Consider the following 17,728-nt stretch of genomic DNA (forward strand, 5'->3'; position numbering starts at 1 on the left):
ATTTAAAACCCTGTGGCTTAGGCATAGACAACGATCAAGAGCCAAAAGAGTTCAGAAATGAACTGTGTGTGTGTGTGTGAGAGAGAGAGAGAGAGAGAAAGAGAGAGAATGGTGGCACTTCAAATTACTGGGAGGAAAGAGTGAACTATTCCATAAATGGTATTGGTACAACATGCAATTAACCATGTATTTGAAAAAATATTTTGTTAGATCCTCATCTTATACCATATATTAAAATAAATGCAAACAGAACCCCACCTTGCCAAAGCAGTAGTCTTGCCAAAAAAATGAGACTCTGTGTCTGGTAACTCTAAATTTACTTTAGAGATCCAATTTAGAGGACGTGCAGAGAACAGAGGAACATGACAGGCATCAACTTGAGAAATACGCCGACCAAATACATTTTGAAAACTTTATCTCACTTCTAATTCAAACAAACAAAACGTGACATTTATAACACAGTTGGGAATGTGACCACTGGTTGGATACCGGATGATATAAGGGAACTGTTGTGAATTTTCACAGGTGTGATGATGATAACATGGCTGTGCATGTTAAAAAAAAAAAAAAAAAAAGCATCATCTTGTGGAAATAACACCCTAAACTTTTACAGATAAAATGGCATGTCTGGTATTTGCTTCTAAATAAATGGGTATGCTTGAGGTTTTCTACAACAAAAGATAAACAAACAAATTCCACATAGATTAAAGCACTACACATTTAAAGCCATCTATCAGAATGAAATACAAAACAATTTTATTCTAAAAATTTGAGACCTCTGTAAGAGGAACCTAAAACTCAGATAGCTAAAAGGTAGCCATAGTGGGTTTGATCAGATAAAAAATGAAACTCTTCCTAAGAGGGAAGGTTCTGTAGACAACGGTTCCATGACAGGTAACAAACTACACAGGCTTGTCATCCATCACATACAGTAAAAAAAAGAAATCATTTGATTTAAAATGGACCAAATGCATGTAAGTGCCAATAGCTGGATGAAGGGGTACGCAGCCTCTCAAACAGTCAAGGAAGTGAGAGATGTACCAGAAAATACCTTCTGGCCATCAGCCTGGAAGATAATAGAGTATCGAGTGATGTGTGGAGTAGGCACTTACCTACCCTGCGGGTCAGTGTCTTTTGGCACTGCATTTTTAGGGGACAATGTGATGATATAAAAATTTTAAACGCAGCCATCCTTCGATGTAGCAATTCCTCTTGTAAGAATTGATCTCAGAGGAGGAGGAGCAAGATGGCGGATGAGTAGGAGACCTAAATTTCGTCTGGTCCCAGGAATTCAGCTACACAGGGATCAAACCATCCTGAACACCTACGAACTCAACAGGAGATCGAAGAAGAGACTAGCAGCAACTCTCTGAACAGAAAAGTGACCACTTTCTGGAAGGTAGGACGTGCAGAGAAGTGAATCTGAGGCGATATTCGGGAGGATAGATGGCGGGGGAGGGGGCCTCCGTCAGCTGCTGCTACTGGCAAGTGGTAGAGCCGCGGAGCATGAAATCAGAAGTTTTAGAAGTCGGCTCCGCTGAGGGACGTCGCTCCAGTGGCTAAGCAGGGGGTGGAACCCTCACGGGACAGTGTGGTCTCAGGACCCTTGGGGTCACAGAAAGGCTGGGGGTGCCTGAGTGTGGCAGAGCTCCCAGGTAACGGAGCAGGGAAGCCGGCTGCAGAGACGGAGCCGAGGAGTGGGCTCTCAGCTCGGGGTTGCCATAAACCGTGATCCACGGCATAGTCGGGCCACTGCTCCTCCAGCAGGGACCCAACAAGCGGCAGATCCGGGGAGAGTCCCCTTCCTCCCCCGGGGAGGAGCGGCGCGGAGCGCACCGCAGGGATCTGTTGGGTTTGGAGACTCCACCCGGGGTCGGGTGCCAGAGATAGAAACGCTCAGTCACAGGCCGGGTGAGCATGGAGTGCGGCCGGAGACCGGGGAGGTGGGAGTGACTGACGGCTTTTCTCTGGGGGCTCACTGAGGAGTGGGGCCCCAAACTCTCAGCTCCTCTGGGGCCAGAGATTGGGAGGCTGCCATTTTCACTCTCGGCCTCCAAAGCCGAAGGGAAAGCTTGCAGGGAACAAAAGCTCCCGAGAGCAAACCCGAGCAGATTACTTAGCCTGGACCGGGGCAAGGGCGGGGCAATTCTGCCTCCGGCAAAGACATTTGGGAACCACGGCAACAGGCCCCTCCCCAGAAGATCAGCGAGAACAGCCAGCCAAGACCAAGTTTACCGATCAATGAGAATGGCAGAACTCCAGCGCTAGGAGAATACAGCACATAGAATCCATGGCTTTTTTACCATGATTCTTTAAGTCTTTCAAAGTTAATTTTTAAAATTTTCTTTATTTTTTTCTTTTTCTATTTTTTTTAGTTGAATTTTTCTTCTTTCCTTTTTCAACCAACTTTTCTTATCAACTCCTTTTTAAAAATCTTTAGTTTTCATTTTTACATATTCTATCTCTTCATCGTATTTACCCTTATTTTTGTATATATATGTTTTTCTTTCTTTAAAATTTTGGGAGGCAGTTTCTTCTAACAGACCAAAATACACCCAAAATCTAGTGTGTGGCTCTGTTCTACTCACCAGCCTGATCATACTCTTTTTCTTTTCCCCCTGGTTTCGGGTCTCTTCTGATTTGTTTAGTGTATATTTTTCTGGGGTCGTTGTTACCCTTTTAGCATTTTGTTCTCTCATTCATCTGTTCTTCTCCAGACAAAATGACAAAACGGAAAAACTCACCTCAAAAAAAAGAACAAGGGGCAGTACCAACTGCCAGGGACCTAATCAATACAGACATTAGTAAGATGTCGGAACTAGAGTTAAGAATGACAATTATAAAGATACTACCTGGGCTTGAAAAAAGCATAGAAGATACTAGAGAATTCCTTCCTGGAGAAATAAAATCTAACCAAGTCAAAATCAAAAAGGCTATTAATAAGGTGCAATAAAAAATGGAGGCTCTAACTGCTAGGATAAATGAGGCAGAAGAGAATTAGTGATCTAGAAGACCAAAGGATGGAGAATAAAGAAGCTAAGAAAAAGAGATAAACAACTACTAGATCACAAGGGGAGAATTTGAGAGATAAGTGATACCAAAAGATGAAACAATATTAGAATAATTGGGATCCCAGAAGAAGAAAGAGAGACAGGGGCAGAAGGTATACTGGAGCAAATTATAGCAGAGAACATCCCTAATTTGGGGAAGGAAACAGGCATCAAAATCCAGGAGACACAAAGAATCCCTCTTAAAATCAATAAAAATAGGTCAACACCCTGATATCTAATAGTAAAACTCACATGTCTCAGAGACAAAGAGAAAATCCTGAAAGCAGCTCAGGGATAAGAGGTCTGTAACCTACAATGGTAGAAACATTGGACTGGCAACAGACCTATCCACAGAGACCTGGCAGGCCAGAAAGGACTGGCATGATATATTCAGAGCACTAAACGAGAAAAATATGCAGCCAAGAATACTATATCCAGCTAGGCTGTCATTGAAAATAGAAGGAGAGATAAAAAGCTTCCAGGACAAACAAAAACTAAAGGAATTTGCAAACACGAAACCAGCCCTACAAGAAATCTTGAAAGGGGTCCTCTAAGCAAAGAGAGAGCCTAAAAGTAACAGACCAGAAAGGAACAGAGACAATATACAGTAACAGTCATCTTACAGACAACACAATGGCACTAAATTCTTATCTTTCGATAGTTACCCTGAATGTAAATGGGCTAAATGCCCCAATCAAAAGACACAGGGTAGCAGATTGTATAAAAATACAAGACACATCCATATGCTGTCCGCAAGGGACTCATTTTAGACCCAAAGGCACCTCCAGATTGAAAGTGAGGGGGTGGAAAACCATTTACCATGCTAATGGACCTCAAAAGAAAGCTGGGGTGGCAATCCTTATATCAGACAAATTAGATTTTAAACCAAAGACTGTAATAAGAGATGAGGAAGGACACTATATCCTACTTAAAGGGTCTATCCAACAAGAAGATCTAACAATTGTAAATATCTATGCCCCTAACATGGGAGCAGCCAATTATATAAGCCAATTAATACCAAAATCAAAGAAACACATCAACAACAATACAATAATAGTAGGGGACTTTAACACCCCCCTCACTGAAATGGACAGATCATCTAAGCAAAAGATCATCAAGGAAATAAAGGCTTTAAATGACACAGTGGACCAAATGGACTTCACAGATATATTCAGAACATTCTATCCCAAAGCAATAGAATACACATTCTTCTTGAATGCACATGGAACATTCTCCAGAATAGATCACATCCTGGGTCACAAATCAGGTCTCAACCGGTACCAAAAGATTGGGATCATTCTCTGCATATTTTCAGAACACAATGCTTTGAAACTAGAACTCAATCACAAGAGGAAAGTGAGAAAGAGCTCAAATACATGGAGGCTAAAGAGCATCCTACTAAAGAATGAATGGGTCAACCAGGAAATTAAAGAAGAATTTAAAAAATTCATGAAAACACAACTATTCAAAATCTTTGGGATACAGCAAAGGCGGTCAGTCCTAAGAGGAAAGTATATAGCAATACAAACCTTTCTCAAGAAACAAGAAAGGTCTCAAATACACAACCTAACCCTACACCTAAAGGAGCTGGAGAAAGAACAGCAAATAAAGCCTAAACCCAGCAGGAGAAGAGAAATAATAAAGATCAGAGCAGAAATAAATGAAATAGAAACCAAAAGAACAGTAGAATAGATCAACGAAACTAAGCGCTGGTTCTTTGAAAGAATTAGTAAGATTGATAAACCCCTGGCCAGACTTAGTAAAAAGAAAAGAAAAAGGACCCAAATAAATAAAATCATGAATGAAAGAGGAGAGATCACAACCAACACCAAGGAAATACAAACAATTATAAGAACATATTATGAACAACTGTATGCCAGCAATTTAGATAATCTGGAAGAAATGGATGCATTTTTAGAGAAGTATAAACTACCAAAACTGAACCAGGAAGAAATAGAAAACCTGAACAGACCCATAATGAGTAAGGAAATTGAAGCAATAATAAAAAATCTCCCAACAAGAGCGCAGGGCCAGATGGTTTCCCAGGGGAATTCCACCAAACATTTAAAGAATTAATACCTATTCTTCTGAAACTGTTCCAAAAATAGGAATGGAAGGAAAACTTCCAAACTCATTTTATGAGGCCAGCATTACCTTGATCCCAAAACCAGAAAAAGACCCCATCAAGAAGGAGAATTACAGACCAATATCCCTGATGAACATGGATGCAAAAATTCTCACCAAAATACTAGCCAACAGGATCCAACAGTACATTAAAAGGATTATTCACCATGACCAAGTGGGATTTATTCCTGGGCTGCAAGGTTGGTTCAACATCTGCAAATCAATCAATATGAGACAATACATTAATAAAAGAAAGAACAAGAACCATATGATCCTCTCAACAGATGCAGAAAAAGCATTTGACAAAGTACAGCATCCTTTCTTGATTAAAACTCTTCACAGTGTAGGGATAGAGGGTACATCCCTCAATATCATAAAAGCCATCTGTGGAAAACCCACAGCAAATATCATTCTCAATGGGGAAAAACTGAGAGCTTTCCCCCTAAGGTCAGGAACACGGCAGGGATGTCCACTATCACCACTGCTATTCAACAAAGTACTAGAAGTCCTAGCCACAGCAATCAGACAACAAAAAGAAATAAAAGGCATCCGAATCGGCAAAGAAGAAGTCAAACTCTCACTCTTTGCAGATGATATGATACTTTATGTGGAAAACCGAAAAGACTCCACCCCAAAACTGCTAGAACTCATACAGGAATTCAGTAAAGTGGCAGGATATAAAATCAGTGCATAGAAATCAGTGGCATTCCTATACACCAACAAGACAGAAGAAAGATAAATTAAGGAGTTGATCCCATTTACAATTGCACCCAAAACCATAAGATACGTAGGAATAAATCTAACCAAAGAGGCAAAGAATCTGTACTTAGAAAACTACAGAAGACTCATGAAAGAAATTGAGGAAGACACAAAGAAATGGAAAAACATTCCATGCTCATGGATTGGAAGAACAAATATTGTGAAAATGTCTATGCTACCTACAGCAATCTACACATTTAATGCAATCCCTCTCAAAATACCTCAACTTTTTTTCAAAGAAATGGAACAAATCATCCTAAAATTTGTATGGAACCAGAAAAGACCCCGCCTAGCCAGAGGAATGTTGAAAAAGAAAAGCAAAGCTGGTGGCATCACAATTTCGGACTTCAAGCTCTATTACAAAGCTGTCATCATCAAGACAGCATGGTACTGGCACAAAAACAGACACATAGATCAATGGAACAGAATAGAGAGCCCAGAAACGGACCCTCAACTCTATGGTCAACTAATCTTCAACAGAGCAGGAAAGAATGTCCAATGGAAAAAAGACAAACGGTGTTGGGAAAATTGGACAGCCACATGCAGAAGAATGAAACTGGACCATTTCCTTACACCACACACAAAAATAGACTCAAAATGGATGAAAGACCTAAATGTGAGACAGGAGTCTATCATCAAAATCCTTGAGGAGAACACAGGAGAACACCTCTTCGACCTCATCCACAGCAACTTGTTCCTAGAAACATCACCAAAGGCAAGGGAAGCAAGGGCAAAAATGAACTATTGGGACTTCATCAAGATAAAAAGCTTTTGCACAGCAAAGGAAACAGTCAACAAAACCAAAAGACAACCGACAGAATGGGAGAAGATATTTGCAAATGACATACCAGATAAAGGGCTAGTATCCAAAATCTATAAAGAACTTATCAAACTCAACACCCAAAGAAAAAATAATCCAATCAAGAAATGTGCAGAAGACATGAGCAGACATTTCTGCAAAGAAGACATCCAAATGGCCTACAGACACATGAAAAAGTGCTCAACATCACTCGGCATCAGGGAAATACAAATCAAAACCTCAATGAGATACCACCTCACAGCAGTCAGAATGGCTAAAATTAGTAAGTCAGGAAATGACAGATGTTGGCGAGGATGCAGAGAAGGGGGAACCCTCCTACACTGTTGGTGGGAATGCAAGCTGGTGCGGCCACTCTGGAAAACAGTATGGAAGTTCTTCAAAAAGTTGAAAATAGAGCTACCATATGACCTAGCAATTGCACTACTTGGTGTTTACCCCAGATACAAATGTAGTGATCCGAAGGGGCACCTGCACCCCAATGTTTATATGAGCAATGTCCACAATAGCCAAACTATGGAAAGAGCCCAGATGTCCATCAACAGATGAATGGATTAAGAAGATGTGGTATATATATACAATGGAATATTATGCAGCCATCAAAAAATGAAATCTTGGCATTTGCAACAACGTGGATGGAACTAGAGGGTATTATGCTAAGTGAAATAAGTCAATCAGAGAAAGTCAAGTATATGATCTCACTGATATGAGGAATTTGAGAAACGAGACAGAGGATCATAGTGGAAGAGAGGGAAAAATGAAACAAGATGAAATCAGAGAGGGAGACAAAGCATAAGAGAATCTTAATCTCAGGAAACAAACTGAAAGTTCCTGGAGGGGATGGGGGTGGGAGGGATGGGGTGGCTGGGTGATGGACACTGGGGAGGGTATGGGCTATGGTGAGCGCTGTGAATTGTGTAAGACTGATGAATCACAGACCTGTACCCCTGAAACAATACATTATATGTTAATAATAAAAAAAAAAACCTCCCAAAAAACAAGAGTCCAGGGCTAGATGGATTAAAAAAAAAAAAAATTGATCTCAGAAAACGTTTTCACACATGCATGAATATTTGTGTGCCGAGATGCTCACTACAGCACTGTTGGTGATAAAGTTGGGCAAAATTTTCGATATGGGAAGTATATATATGTTTATTATATACACTATGCGGCATTCATATAATGAAATAACAGGTAGTGATTTAAAAGAAGGCAGTGTTCTGATACATGCTATAATATGGATGAACCATTAAGTCATGCTAAGTGAAATAAGCCATGATTTCCTTTTATGAAATATGTACAGTAGGCCAGTTCACAGAGACAGGAAGTAGATGAGAGGTTGCCAGGGGCTGGTGGGAAGGGAAGCGATTGCTTAGTAGTTACAGAGTTTATATTTGAGGTAGTGGGAAATTTTTGGAAACAGACAGTGGTTATGAGTGTACAACACTGTAAATGCAATTAGTCCCACTGAATCATACACTTAAAAATGGTTAAAATGTGGGCGCCTGGGTGGCTCAGTTGGTTAAGCGACTGCCTTCGGCTCAGGTCATGATCCTGGAGTCCCCGGATCGAGTCCCGCATCGGGCTCCCTGCTCGGCGGGGAGTCTGCTTCTCCCTCTGACCCTCCCCCCTCTCATGTGCTCTCTCTCATTCTCTCTCTCTCAAATAAATAAATAAAAAATCTTTAAAAAAAAAATGGTTAAAATGTTAACTTTTGTTATGTATTATTTTACCACACACACACACACACACACACACACACAGAACACAGTGGACCCATACGCCCCGGCATGGAAAACTCTCCAAGACATCACGTGAAAAAGGGCAAGCTACAGAATAATATATATATAGGATGATCCTATTTTTGTAAAAGATAACTAAACAAAAATTATATACGGATACAGGTATGCCGGCCTTCTGAAAGTTTGCGTTGGTCTGCTTTGCTTTTAGAAAGACCTACATTAGTATGGCAATGTTTTTTGTTTTTTTTTTAATTTATTTATTTGACAGAGAGAGACACAGCGAGAGAGGGAACACAAGCAGGGGGAGCGGGAGAGGGAGAAGCAGGCTTCCCGCCGAGCAGGGAACCCGATGCGGGACTCGATCCCAGGACCCTAGGACCATGACCTGAGCCGAAGGCAGATGCTTAATGACTGAGCCACCCAGGTGCCCCTGGTAATGGTTTTTGTCTTAAAAGCGAAAATCCTCTTCAGGTTTCCCTCTTAGAAAACGGGTATTAATGTAAGTCTTTTCTAAATGTGAAGTGGCTTAACTCAAATTTTAAAAAAGCAGGGAATGCTCTTTCCTTTATGCCCTTTCTACCTACAAAAGGTTTCACAGACCACTATTTTTTGATAGCGGGGGGAAACCTGTCTATGCATCTGTATGTTTGCAAGTGCATTTATTTTTTTAAAGATTTTTATTTGAGAGAGAGAGCGATAGGACATGAGAGAGAGAGCACAAGAAGTGGGGAGTGGGAGAGGGAGAAGCAGGCTTCCTGCTGAGCAGGGAGCCCGATGCGGGGCTCGATCCCAGGACCTTGGATCATGACCCGAGCTGAAGGCAGACGCTTAACGACTGAGCCACGCAGGGGCCCTTGCAAGTGCATTTAAATGTCTGTTAGTTCTGGTCATGTTTGGGAAAACCTGACTGGGGGGATGGTGAAGAGGTACTCCCATTTTGCATTTTCTATAGTTCTATACTGTATTCTAATATACTCTTGTGAACTTTAAAAACAAAAATGAATGTGTTCATGTACTACTAGTGCGATTTAAAAATAAAACAGAAAATCATTAAAAAAATAAATAAAAGCAAAACATAGGTCAGCCTCTCTCCTCAGCCCAAGCATCAGCCCACACAACAGAACGGCCCCTGGTACCTGGTGGGCAGGCTCCCCATGATGTCATGTTCTCTTTTTAGTGGGGCAGGAACTATATATGTGGTTTGGCATGATCTATGGAGTTCCCCAAGTCTGTTTCCTATACAGTGCTCTAGGCAGTGGTTAGGTTCTGAGGCTAGCTGATACCAGCCACATGTAATATCGGTTAAATTGGCTTTGGGCTAGCCTGGGAATTAGTCTACCTTGATAACATGGTTTCTAGGGGTCAGGGAACATAGACACAGATGTATCTCTACTGAACGACCCAGTGAAGGAAAGAAAACGTGTGCCAAACTCTTGATTTGTAGACACATTTTGGAGGCAATGTATGTCAATGGAGCACCTTTCTAGAAACCAAGAGAGCAAATAATCTCCTGGCCAGTTTCCACAGCTCCACTTCGTAAAGAATAATGCACAAAATCAGCTTAATGACACAACACATTGTTATAACTCTCAGTCCAGGAATAACTGTTTGGAAACATCCACAAGAAGACTTAAGGTATAAGCTTAAGGCTGATCATGCAAATAGTTAAAAAGAACGAGAGAGAGAGAGAGAGAGAGAGAGAGAGAGAATGGGAGGAAGGGAGGGAATTCTGGCAATGAAACAAGGAAGTATGCTGTCTAGTGGTTTGGGCCACATTGATTTAAAGTGAAAATGGATCCCACACTGGAGTGGGCCGGGGCCAGGTGAGGGCCTGAATAGTCTAGTTGAAAAGGTCAGGGACTGGGGACAGAAGGAACTTGGACAGCGACGAAGTCCACTCATGGGAGAGTGGGGGATTCTGTACCCGGAGTGCCGGCTGCTGTGACTCCATCTGGGCCCAGGGCGCCGGAGGCCTGTCCGGGTCCTGTGGGGGGTGAGGAGCCCGCGAGAATGGAAAGAGCGGTTTTGCTGATATCTCAGTACGACTCTGGACAACGCTTCTATGGGCGCCTCTCAGGGGCATCCCACTGCTCCCCAACCCTGCCCTGTCCCTGTTAGCTATGATGTCCTGGCGACTCGGGCAGGTGGCCGTGGCCTTGCCCGGTGGGGGCGGTAGAGATGGGTGGCACCATCAGCGTCAACAGCAGCATGGCCCGGCCGAGTCCTCATCTTCCCATTCCCACCGTGGCAAAGGCTGCCGTCTGTCCCATCACGGGCCCCCTGACCCTATGCTGTGGTTCAGTCCCTACAGCTCTGGTGGGTCCCAGGGAAAGGCACAGAGCCAGGAACGGAGGCTGTTGGTTTCCCTCCCCAGGGTGCCAGGCTAGGCCTCGGTGCCTCAGGTCCATTTCCTGTCCTTCCCCCAGCCCTGCTCGGTGGGGAGAGGGGCTGACTCCTGCACATGAATTTCCAGGCTCCTCCTTCAGGCTGCGTCTGGTCAATTGGAGGAGGAACTAGAGAGAAGTGATGGGGAAGGAGCAGCCAGGGTGTCCGTCCCACCAAGACAGGGTCTCCACGAGAGGCTGCAGGCCCGCGTCCCCTCTACCCTCCAGCTCCCGCATGACAGGCCTGCTCTGGTTCTGGTTCCGGCTCCTGCCAAGGTGGCCCCGGCCCCCTGCTCTCCGTCACCCCACGTCCTCCCTCGTCTACGCAGGCCAGGGGTGAAGGTGCCTCCCGCCCGTGCTCCCGCCTCGCCACCCCTGGCCGGCTTCTCTGCCTCTCCCATGCTGTGTCACCATTCCCTGCATTCGTCCCCTCTGTCCCAAACCCTCAAAGTGACTTCTGTCTTCCTGGCTGGGCCTTGATGGATACTACTGTGGCCCCAGGTCCGCCTCTGCCTTCCTGTGGGACCGGTGATGACTTCTCTTCCTGGGTGCCCCCATCTCCGAGGGCCACTTCAGCTCTGCCAGTCTATGCACATCCTAGCTCCCTACCGGGTCTGGGTTCGACAGACAGTAGCCAAACTTATCTGTATATTTATTATATAGTACATATATTTATACAATTTTTCCCCACTTATAAAAGTATCAAAAGCTCCCTGGGGAAAAGTGGGAAGATTCCAGAAGAAGAACAAAACCACTTTGCTACCCTGACACCTGATCCTTGTTTGAGTTAGGGTAGCAGGCAAGGGGTGAGTTTCCCGTCCACCTGCATGCCCTGGCCCTCTGAGGAGCCATGATGGGGAAGGAAACAGCCTATCAACAAGAACGGCAGAGAAAATAATTTCATGGGTGTTGGTTGAGGATAGGCCTTCTTGATGGTTCTCTGCAAAGACGTGGTTGGTGAGGACTTGTTTACCGGCTTCTGAACAGCGGACTTTGGACCACGAGTTTATTGGCTTTCGTTTGCTTACAGAGGTGTTTCATGGATTAATTTCCAGGCGCATGGCCTTTTTCCCCAGCACCGCCTCTCCGCAGGCGAGCATGGAGCAACACAGCTGTCCCTGACTTCTCTGCTACAAAGTACACGGGTCACAGTTCGGCAGAGCGCATGACAGTCCTAAATGTGTGTGCCCACAGAGCCCACACAGGGATGTGTCCAAAGGGAATAAACAAAACATGTTCACTGCGGTGTTATTCTATGCTAGTGAGAAACTGGAAATGATCGAAATGTTCAACATTAGGAAAATGGCTTAATTATGGTAGATCCGTATAATGGAATATACAGTCTCTAACACTGACACTGATAAAGAACTTTCCATGACACAGGGAAGTATTATGACCTTAAGCCACAACAAAACCTCCATATATAAAGTGACATATAGTTCTGGTCGATAAGGGGAGAAGGAGCTGACGTGGGGAATCCCCCTTGCTCATTCAAACACACAGAAATGCTGATACACAATGGGCAAAATTTTAAATTATATGACTAAGCTCAAAAACAAAAAGCAAACCCACAAAGGATGAAAAGCAGATATCCTTAGTTGCCCAAAACAAAGAGGGAACTTGCTGGCAGGGCCGTGCAGAAGCTGAGCTCAGTGACCACGGCAGGGTGGAGTGTATGACAGCCACTCCACACACTGGGGACCCGGCTGTCTCGGAGGGGGCTCTGGGTACCTGCCACTTGCACCAAGCCAGGAGCACAGAGCACCGCGTCATCCATGAGCCAGGCACGGGAAAAACGCCACCCACTGGCCTGGGAAAGGGGCAAGGCATCTTTTTATTTTTTTTTAAGATTTTATTTATTCATTTGACAGAGAGAGAGAGGGAGAGAGCACAAGCAGGGGTAGCAGTGGGGCGGGTGGGGAGAAGCAAGCTTCCCACTGAGCAGAGAGCCCTATGTGGGGCTCGATCCCAGGACCCTGGGATCATGACCTGAGCCGAAGGCAGACTCTTAACTGACTAAGCCACCCAGCCGCCCCAGGGGCAAGGAATCTTGTCAGCCACGTAGGGTCATGGGCAAAAAGAGAGTCACCAGCAAAACAAATAAACCAAACAACAGGACTGTACTGAGAAGAATGCAAGTCTGAGTTCATGGACCCTCAAAATTGAAAAATTCAGGGGCGCCTGGGTGGCTCAGTCAGTTAAGCGTCTGCCTTCGGCTCAGGTCATGATCCTGGAGTCCCAGGATCAAGCCCCACATCAGGCCCCCTGCTCAGGGGGGAGCCTGCTTCTCCCTCTGCCTGCCGCTTCCCCTGTTTGTGCACTCTCTCTCTCAAATAAATAAATAAAATCTTAAAAAAGCAAAAACTGAAAAATTCATATAAAACAGGTCTGGAACTACTGAAACTGAAAGAGTGCCCTGCAGGAGCTCCAGCCACAGGGCTCTCAAGCTGTGCTCTCACAACCCTAGGCATACAGGATGCCACGGAAAACACCTGCTGAAGACAAGAGGAGGATACAAACGACAAATCACACAAGGAAATGAACCACCAGGCCTTACCTCCAAAGTGGGAACATTTGTATATTAGAACTGTATAGAGATGATAGTAGAGTTGTATAGATATGTCTCTGTATTAGAGTTGTATGGAGTTGTATAGAGAATATGTCTCAAACTATAGAAAAGCGTATACCTGTACAGAAAAAAAACACCCTCAAAATGTGAATAGTGGTCTGCTTGAAGAATGATTTTTTTTTTAATTCCAGTATAATGAATGTGTGTTATAGTCTCAGGTGTACAATACAGTGCTTCAATAATCCCACACATCACCTAGTGCTCATCACATAAGACCACTATTAATCCCCATCACCTATTTCACCCATCCCTCCATCCCCCCCACCCACCTCCCCTCTGGCAACCACGTTTATCGTCTGTAGCTAGGAGTCTGTATTTTTGTTTGTCTCTTTTTCCTTTGTTTGCTTTGTTTCTTAAATTCCACATATGAGGGGTGCCTGGGTGGCTCAGTCGTTAGGCGTCTGCCTTCGGCTCAGGTCCTGATCCCAGGGTCCTGGGATCGAGCCCCGCGTCGGGCTCCCTGCTCGGCGGGAAGCCTGCTTCTCCCTCTCCCACTCCCCCTGCTTGTGTTCCTGCTCTCGCTATCTCTCTCTCTGTCAAATAAATAAATAAAATCTTAAAAAAAAAAAAAAATTCCACGAGTGAAATCATATAGTATTTGTTTTTCTCTGATTGACTTATTTCACTTAGCATAATACCCTCTAGATCCAGCCATGCCGTTGCAAAAGCAAGATTTCATTGTTTTTTATGGCTCAATAATATTCCTTCTATATATACTACATCTTCTTTATCCATTCATCAGTTGATGGACACTTGGGTTGCTTCCATATCTTGCTGTTGTAAATAATGCTGTAATAAACATAGAGGCGCATATATCTTTTTGAATTAGTATTTTCATATTCTTTGGGTAAACATCCAGTAGTGGAATTACTGGATCATATGGTAATTCTATTTTTAATTTTTTTTTTTAAGATTTATTTATTTTTTTGACAGAGAGCACAAGTAGGCAGAGAGGCAGGCAGAGGGAGAGGGAGAAGCAGGCTTCATGCTGAGCAGGGAGCCCGACGCAGGGCTCGATCCCAGGACCCTAGGATCATGACCTGAGCCAAAGGCAGACGCTTAACCGACTGAGCCACCCAGGCACCCCTCTATTTTTAATTTTTTGAGGAGCCTCCATACTGTCTCCCACAGCGGCCTCACCAGTTTGTTCCTTTTCCTCCACATCCTCACCAACACTTACTGTTTCTTGTGTCTTTTTTTTTTTTTTTTAGATTTTATTTATTTATTTGAGAGAAAGAGAGAGTACAAGCAGGGGGAGCAGCAGAAGGAGAGGGAGAAGCAGGTTCCCCGCTGAGTGGGGAGCCCGATGCGGGGCTTGATCCCAGGACCCTGGGATCATGACCTGAGCTGAAGGCAGACGCTTAACCGACTGAGCCACCCAGGTGCCCCTTTCTTGTGTTTTTGATTTAAGCCATTCTGACAGGTGTGAGATGGTATCTCATCATAGGTTTTCTTTTTCTTTTTCTTTTTTAAGTAGGCTCCACAGTCAAAGTGGGCCTCGAACTCATGACCCTGAGATTAAGAGTTGGATGCTCTACCGACTGCGCACCCAGGTGCCTCTCCTTACGGTTTTGATTTGCATTTTCGTGATGGGTAGTGATGTTGAGCATCTTTTCATGCGTCTGTTGATCATGTGGATGTCTTCTATGGAGAAATGCCTGTTTATGTCTTCTGCCCACCTTTTAAAAAAAGATTTATTTATTTATTTGGGAGAGAGAGAGAGCACGCGTGCATACAGGACCGTGGGGAGGGACAGAAGGAGAGAATCTTCAAGCAGACTCCCTGCTGAGTGCAGAGCCTGATGCAGGGCTTCATCTCATGACTTGAGATCATGACCTGAGCGGAAACCAAGAGTTGGATGCTTAACCAACTGTGCCACCCAGGCACCCCTGTCTTCTGCCCACTTTTAATTGGATTTTTTGTTTTTTGGGGGGGTTGAGTTGTATAAGTTCTTTATGCATTTGTATGGAACCACAAAAGACCTCAAAGAGCCAACAGAATTTTGGAAAAGGAACAAAACTGGAGGTATCACAATCCCAGATTTCAAGATAATCTATAAAGCTGTAGTGATCAAGACAGTATGGTACTGGCACAAAAATAGACAAATAGATCAGTGGAACAGAACAGAGAGCCCAGAAATAAACCCACAACTATATGGTTAATTAATCTAAGACAAAGGAGGCAAGGATATGCATGCAATGGGAAAAAAACAGTCTCTTCAACAAATGGTGCTGGGAAAACTGGACAGCTTTGTGACAGAATGAAACTGGACCACTTTGTTACATCATACACAAAAGTAAATTCAAAATGGATTAAAGACCTAAATGTTAAAGACCTGAAACCATAAAAATCCTAGAAGAGAGCACAAGCAGTAATTTCTCTTACATCGGCTGTAGCAACATTTTTCTAGATATGTCTCGTAAGGTGAAGGAAACAAAAGCAAAAATAATCTGTTGGGACTACATCAAAATAAAAAGCTTTTGCACAGCAAAGGAAACAATAAAGCCAAAAGGCAACCTCCTGAATGGGAGAAGATATTTGCAAATGACATATCCGAGAAGGGGTATGGCTCAATTTTTAAATCTCTGTTTCTTGACCAGGAATGGAAACATAAATGCCCCCAAGAGCCAGGGTGGTAACAGTGAGGGAGGTGATCAGGTGGGGGCTGGGAGACCTGGAGACAGGTACCCTTCTTGTGGGGGTGTCCACTGCTCAGATCTGACAGCTCCCATGTGGGAGTGCAGGCCTAGGACAGCTACATCTTCCTACTTTTCTATATTTAAATTTTTCTACAGATCAACCAACCAACCAACCAATCAGTCCCAGCTTTAAAATGCTGACCACTAATTTCGTTCTTCTTAGTACCTTCTGAGGGTCACTGAACTGTAAGTCTAATAAACCGTGTGCAGGATTTGTATGCTGAAAACTTCAAAATGCTGACGGAAGAAAACAAAAATCTAAATAAATGAAGAGATATGCATTCACAGATGGGAAGATAGCATTGTAAAGATGTCACCTCTTACATGCTGAATACAATCCTTCCCAAATCCCAACAAAGTAGTAGAGCTTACAGACAAGATCCTTCTAAGATTTAAATGGAAAGGCAAAGGAACCAGAACAGCTAAAAGGATTTTGAAAACGAATATAGTGGGAGGCATCAGTTATTTCAGGGCTTATTCTCACCTCTAACAATCAAGACCATGTGATAATCGTAGAGGGAGAGACTCATAGATCGACGCAACAGAATAGAGAACCCAGAAATAGCCCCACCCAAGTACAGGCAACTGATTTTCAACAACAGCAATTCAATGGAGAAAACATAGTCTTTCAACAAAAGGTGCTGGAGCAACTGGATATCCATGAGGAGGGAAAAAAAAAAACTTGAGCTAAATCTCACACCTTGTACAAAAAAGTAACTCAACAAGAATCATGGACTTCAATGTAAAATGTAAAATTATAAAACTTTTAGGAAAAAAAAAGGAGGAAATCTTTGGGATCTAGGGGTAGGCAAAGAGCTCTTAGTCATGACACCGAGGGCACGATCCATAAAAGAAAAAAAAAATGGATAAACTGGACTTCTTTGAAATTAAAAACTTTCACTCTGCAAAAGCCCCTGTGAAGACAATGAAATGTCAAACCCCAGACTGGGAGAAAATATTCGTAAGCCACATACCTGACAAAGGACTCCTATCTAGCATAGACAGACAACTCTCCAAACGCAGCAGTAAAAAAAACAAACAAACAGACAAACCAATCTGGAAGTGGTAAAAAAACATGAAGAGGAGACCTCTCACCAAAAAGGACAGACAGGCGGCCAATAAGCACACGGAAAGGTGTTCAGCATCACCAGCCGCTGGGGAAATGCAAATGAGGACCACTGCACACCTGCCAGGACGGCTAAAATACAAACCCGTGCGAATACTGCATGTGGGCCAGCAAGAGCGGAAACTGGATCTCTCATCGCTGCTGGTGGGAACGTAAGATGACACAGCCGCTCTGCACAATGTTTTGGCAGCTTCTTAAAAAGCTAACCATACAAGCTCCATAGGGCCCTGAACCAGCACTCGGCATTTATCCCAGAGAAATGAAAACTACGTCCAGGGGCGCCTGGGTGGCTCAGTCGTTGAGCGTCTGCCTTCGGCTCAGGTCGTGGTTCCAGGGTCCTGGGATCGAGCCCCGCATCGGGCTCCCTGCTCGGCGGGAAGCCTGCTTCTCCCTCTCCC

At 43.8% G+C, this 17,728-nt stretch overlaps 1 protein-coding gene across 1 annotated transcript in view; it reads right to left on the bottom strand.

Moving 5' to 3' along the window:
- The window catches only part of TRIM14 (tripartite motif containing 14), a 32,649-nt gene that overhangs the window by 9,936 nt on the left and 4,985 nt on the right, over positions 1 to 17,728 (bottom strand).

This window comes from Neomonachus schauinslandi, chromosome 13 (genome assembly GCF_002201575.2).
Source record: "Neomonachus schauinslandi chromosome 13, ASM220157v2, whole genome shotgun sequence".
Lineage (NCBI taxonomy): Eukaryota > Metazoa > Chordata > Mammalia > Carnivora > Phocidae > Neomonachus > Neomonachus schauinslandi.